Here is a 5,897-nt window from a genome sequence, read left to right as displayed (position 1 = left end):
AGAATGGTTAGAATGGTTTCATTCACTGGGTGTTCACTTGCTTAATACGCGAATTGGTGAAAGACACCAACTTGTTCAACAACGTCTAACTTAAACAATCGCTTACCTTCAACAGCTTGGAAGATAAGTGCTCCTGCAGCACTATATAGGAGTACGACGGTAAACAGGAAGAAATGCGTAAACCATTTTTTTGACAACCTGCTAAACTTATTGTACAGCCAATACGCGGTTTTCTCTCCAGAATTCAGTCCTGCCTTAGCGAAATCGCGGAATCCTTCAAATCCTTTCGTGAAGTAGGATGTTGCGTAGGGTGGCCACACAGGCGGTCCCACTGAGTTTGGCATGGTTGCATTGGTGGCGGCTGTGAAGGGTGGCATAGTGCCTGCTGTGAAGGGAACCTGTGGCGTTCGTGCAGCTGACCCATAGGGTGGCGTATTGTTTATTATAATGCGTGGAGGTCGAGGTGCCATCCCTTTTCTAGGGAGGGGCGGATGTGGCGGAGTATTGGCCATTTTGTGTCGGTATTTGAAAACTTAATTACACTTTACGCTTAGAACTAATAGTTTATCACAACTGACTTTTCATTACACAATATGTGTGTCACTGAGTTCACTCCGCACGTCAAAATGCTTTAACCGAATCATCAAAGGAGGTGCAAAATGCACTCGTCGAAATTACTTCAATATTCCATTTAAAATTTTATCAGACTTTCAGTTTCAATATTACGAGTATATCGAAAATAAACTAAATTTTTCTCGGTTTTTTTAAAAAAATCTTTCGAACTTGCTTTCAATCCGCTTGGCCTCCCCCGGATTACTTGCGATCGCGATTTAGCTTGTGGAGCTGGATATATTATGTGTACTTTCAAAACACATCGTTCGGCAGTTGATTCCTCACGAACTGAAGAGTTGTGACTGACCTTTCACCAAACAATTCGACATCCTCTTGAAGCAACTTTTCCGGACTTTTCCTTGCTTTGGTACACTGAGAGTTCCTCAACAAAGCGGCGGTAGCAGGCAAAGCTTTCGCCGCAGTCTAAGTTAAAAATAAGGCTCGATGAGTTCCAAATTAATCGATCAAATTTTACTGAAGCGTATGAAGTGGTAGTTTTCATTGAAGGATGGCAAACCCAATGCTTTTTCACATGTTGAAGAAAGTGTCAGTTGGATTTCTAGAAGTTCCCACCAAGACTTTATTTCGTACTTTGCTGTAATCGCCTGAGAATCTATACTGTTAGCGAAGAAAATGCGCGGAGAGCTGGTCATCACCACTGCGAGTTGGAAAAATAGAAAATAAATATTTTCCCCAAAATCTGTCATCACGTCGGTTGGAGTGATAATGGCTAATAAAGTGAGGGAGAGTGGGGAATCTCCCAGATGATGTGGTGAAGCTTTTAATGCGAAAAATGCTTATCATACGATTAGTAAACACAAGTGGTCAAGCTGTTTGCCAATGAGGCCGTGGTTCGACTGCAGTTACCTGCCAGGCGTAATTAACTCAATTTTCTTGGGAAAATCGACTAACTTAGCGAGCACCACGAAATTCCATGAAAAACATTTGAGTTGATATTTCCTCCTAGAACCATGTCTTGGTTCTGCAAATAGATATGCTGATGCTTGGGTACAGTTCAACTCTAAAAAGAAACAAGAAAGCCGAGCACTGTTTTCAGAGAAATGCTATATAAATCTGATCTCAGGAAGATTTAAAACGTCCCACACAATATCTGAATGCATTTTCATTTGCTCAATTATATTCAGGTTTGGGTCTTTGCCCCTTTCCAATTGCTATGTTAATTTCCGATGATCAATCTCTACAGTTTTCTAAAGTGAAACTTTACCAAATTCGGTTTACCGTTTGTCTATCTATCTTTTATTGGAACTACGAACCCTACGCATATATCTCGCTATGAGTTCCCATACATCCAATAAATGAGTTTAATTTTTTTTTTTTCACATGTGTGAGGTTTCAAATGGAGGTGTTTGTATTGCAAAGGAGGGAAGTGTGGAGGGAAGTGCATCAAAATTTTAAAATTGGGTATTTGTCAGACATTCAAGGTATATCAAAACAGTGACCCAAAACATAAATTTTAAAAAACACGCATGTGTGTTCAATCGTCCGAAGCTATTTAAACCCTCTCCACAATCCACGGATTGCAATATTACTGAGATCCTGCGAGATTATCCCGACGATAGACTTCGCGATGGTCCCATTTCGCAAAAAATACTTGATCGAAAGTTTTCTCGAATAATGGAGATAATCAGAAAGGGGAAACATCAGCCGAATATACCTAACGCTTGGTCGAATCCATGCCAATGGTCAATGAAGAAGGTGTTCTCCATACAGATATCTTTTCAAATAAAGTCAGTAATAGTAATATTACTATAATTTTTAATAGTTAACTACAAAACCCCCTTAAGTTCATCCTAGAATTATGAAATTGCAGCAATGTAGGCTACATAGGCTATAGGTACTAATGGATCAAATGTCTTCTCAAATATTTTTATACAGAGTGCGGCAGCATAACTTCCTTTTTTCAAAACTCAATAAAAACTATTGTATGCATCGGAAAATATTTATTTTTTATAATGTAGGTACATGTCTAAAGTTTTTATTTACATTGTTTTGAAGATCAAATCTATTAGGTGACGTCCCCCATTCTCCATACATTGCGTGAACCGATTTCTGGCGTTTGTCATGATTCTTGTTAGCATAGCAGGTATTATATTGGCAATTTCTTCTTGGATGTTGGTCTTCAAATCTTGTAGGGTTCTTGGACGGTTCACATAAAGACGGGATTTCAAAAAACCCCATAGAAAAAAATCACAAGGGGACAGATCGGGAGAGCGTGCCGGCCATTCCAAATCGCCTCTAATTGAGATAAGAAGCTCACACGCGTTCATCCGAGAATTAAAGTCACGTTCTGAAAGGTCCAGCACTATCGCCATCTTATAGGGATGAAAATGAAGATCATCACGAAGAATTCTTCTCACAGAACGATCGGATAGTCCAAGGGCAGATGCGTGTTTGCGCGCAGAACGCCATGGCGATCGCAACATTGACGCTCTTACTGCTTCAATGTTCTCAGGTGATCTAACGGGCCGAGGGACTCAGTTCTTCCTTTTGTCGCACTTGCAGTTTGTCTGAATGTAGTGACCCATGTAACAATTGATTTGCGGTCTGGGACGGGAGCCAACGGAGTTAAATTAAATTCCGAAATGCACCCTGTGTTGCAATAACCGAACATCCGCTTGAAAAGTAAACCTCACGGGCAAAGGCATGCTCCTCACTATTCCAACGCATGATGGCAACTGAACCGTATCGGGACAAAACTTTACAGTATCCCCTCTTGAACGAGACCACTAGCGCTCCGCTATGACATCAACTAACTGAGTGGCGCGCATTTTAAAAAAGGAAGTTATGCTGCCGCACCCTGTATAAGTAATACACAAAAAATTTCACACTTGAAGCACCCAGCTTCTGTTTTCCCGACTTGTTTTGATTTTTGAACTCTGTCCGGATTTCAATTTTGCCTAAGTAATTAGACTTTCTTTTGTTTTTAGTCCTCAGTATATGTTGTATTTTATCCTTTTTCCTTGATTTTTTCGTCTTTCAAATTTTTCAGTAGGTTTCTCCTGGATTATTCTTCGTTTTTATTCATTCAAGTGGTGTCGCTATTGAAACTGGAAGTGAAGTGAATTCAATTCATTGAAAGTAATAGTAAGTAGTAATAGTAAGTATTAGTAAAGTAATAGTAAGTATTACTTTTAATTAATTAATTGAAGTAAAAGAGGAAAAATTGTGCGGTAGTTCTCATGACGTACATTTTCTATGAAAGTATTGTTTCAGGTTAGTTATTGGGAAAAGATTTATTATGATAATAGATAAAGTACTGTGTTCACTCTTCTTGCAAACGTTTACCCTGAGAAACTACTATATAATAGATATACTTTTGTATTAATATTCTGGTCGAATGAAAGATGCCCCATAAAATCAAGCGTTACTAATATACAATGGCTTAAAGTAAAGTTTTATTCTTTAGAAGGGCATTAAGGCGTACGTAAATAAATTTATTCTTATAAAGTCTGATTTATGTTAATATAAAACCGTTGAAAACCATAGCAAAACAAATTTAAAATAGTTGCTAAAAGATTAATGTTCGAAAAATGAGGAAAAATTGGAACTCAGACAGCTGTCAATTTCGTTATTTTTTGTCAAAAAATGTGGGGAATTTCGAAGCACCTTAATATTGATCCTGATACTGATACGGAATGAAAAATCTAATTTAGAAACGAAGCGAACCCGGAACCGGTAAGAATAATACAGGAAGAATAATTTAAAAGGTAGATACGCGCGAAAAAACGAGTATCGACAAGAAAAACCATTCAAAAAGTTAAAATTTGCAAACTACACAAAATTAAGGGTTTTACATTTTAAAGGACAGAATTGTTTACCGACGAAAGTAAATTTAATGTTTTTAACTCCGATAGTCAATCATATGCTTTCAGAAAACCAAATGAAGAATGTAAAGAAGACAATTTACGGTCAACAGCTAAACATGGAGGTGAGTCCCTGATGGTTGAAGGGTTTATGAATCATTGACCAGCATAAGTATGTACAGTAGTAACTACTGGACTACCAGGATAAGGACCCGAAACATAAAATTGTAAATGTTCAACTGTGGTTTTTGGCCCACCTCCTGAATCTCCAGACTCAAATGTGATCGAACATTTGGAGGTAAAGTTGAAAAGTCACTCGATTTCGAACACGAAAGACTTAAATACGCCATCAAATACGAACGCGAACGAATTGACCCCTCTTATTGCAAAATACTGGTACGTAAAGAAATACCGAAAAGTATTAAAATCTAATAAAATTCTATCAGAAAAATTCATATATAAGTAAAACTTTAGAATGTCCAAATTTCATTTGTCAAACTTTAATTTTTTAAAAAATAATGGGATCAAATATTGCTTTGCTGATTCCATTAATAAAAAATTATCTGTCATTAGCATTCTTTTTCAGGTTTCGTGTAAAACAAAACTTTATTAAAATCGGTTTATTGTCTGCCTGTCTGTCCGTCACACGCCTTTTTTTAGGGGCGAGTTGTAGTGATTGACAGCAAATTTGGTAGAAAGATGGGAACTATGAACATAGCATACAGTAAGTTACATCACCCATGTATGCAAAAGGGGGGGTGTATATTTTTTTTTCATCAAATATAGTCATGTGGGGTATCAAATTAAAGCTCTCGGTTAGTACTTTTCGAAACCAGTCTTAGTTTTGACATTTGTTGAAAAAGTGGGGAGTGTGGGAGGTTGAAAGTGATCATTTGTTTAAGAGGATCATTCTCAGAAACTAACCAACCGAAAAATCTGAAAAAAGGAGGTTGCCACTATATGGTGCCTAGGTTCCGAAATACCTTCCATACCGATATTTATTTATTCAAATAAATTTAATAATAGTATATTACTATAATTTTTAGCAATTGGCTGCAAAACCCCCTTAAGCTAGCAGTGATGTAGGCTATAATATAAAGCACGATCTTACAAAGTTTAGTGGAAACCGCACTACTAATAACAAAGTTATAATACGTCAAAGTTGTTGCTTCTTTGCTAATTCAAGACTATGAATGTTAATATGACCCGAAAGTGAATACTCTCACATAATATTATATATGCATATATTACACGCTACGTGCTAAGAAATGCACAAAACCTTTCGTTCCTGAAGCGTCCAGCTTGTTTTATACTCTTGACGACCTGATAAATCTTCGACATCTTATTGTCCGACTATCACTTTGAGCCATATGTAATGTAAATCCGGCAGTATTTTTCATTTTTCGATGGTTTTATCTTTCAAAGGAAATTTACTGTTCACAAGGATAGTTTTATATTTGG

General features: G+C 37.2%; 1 long non-coding RNA gene across 1 annotated transcript; it reads left to right on the top strand.

Moving 5' to 3' along the window:
- The first annotated feature begins 4,454 nt into the window (after positions 1-4,454).
- On the top strand, positions 4,455-5,005 carry LOC119655564. The gene is made up of 2 exons (XR_005249920.1): positions 4,455-4,561; positions 4,619-5,005. It is a non-coding gene; the product is annotated as an uncharacterized LOC119655564 (long non-coding RNA).
- The last annotated feature ends 892 nt before the right edge of the window (positions 5,006-5,897 follow it).

This window comes from Hermetia illucens, chromosome 4 (genome assembly GCF_905115235.1).
Source record: "Hermetia illucens chromosome 4, iHerIll2.2.curated.20191125, whole genome shotgun sequence".
Classification (NCBI taxonomy): domain Eukaryota; kingdom Metazoa; phylum Arthropoda; class Insecta; order Diptera; family Stratiomyidae; genus Hermetia; species Hermetia illucens.
The sequence above is the reverse complement of the archived record's forward strand: the minus strand, read 5'-3'. Positions and strand labels throughout refer to the sequence as shown.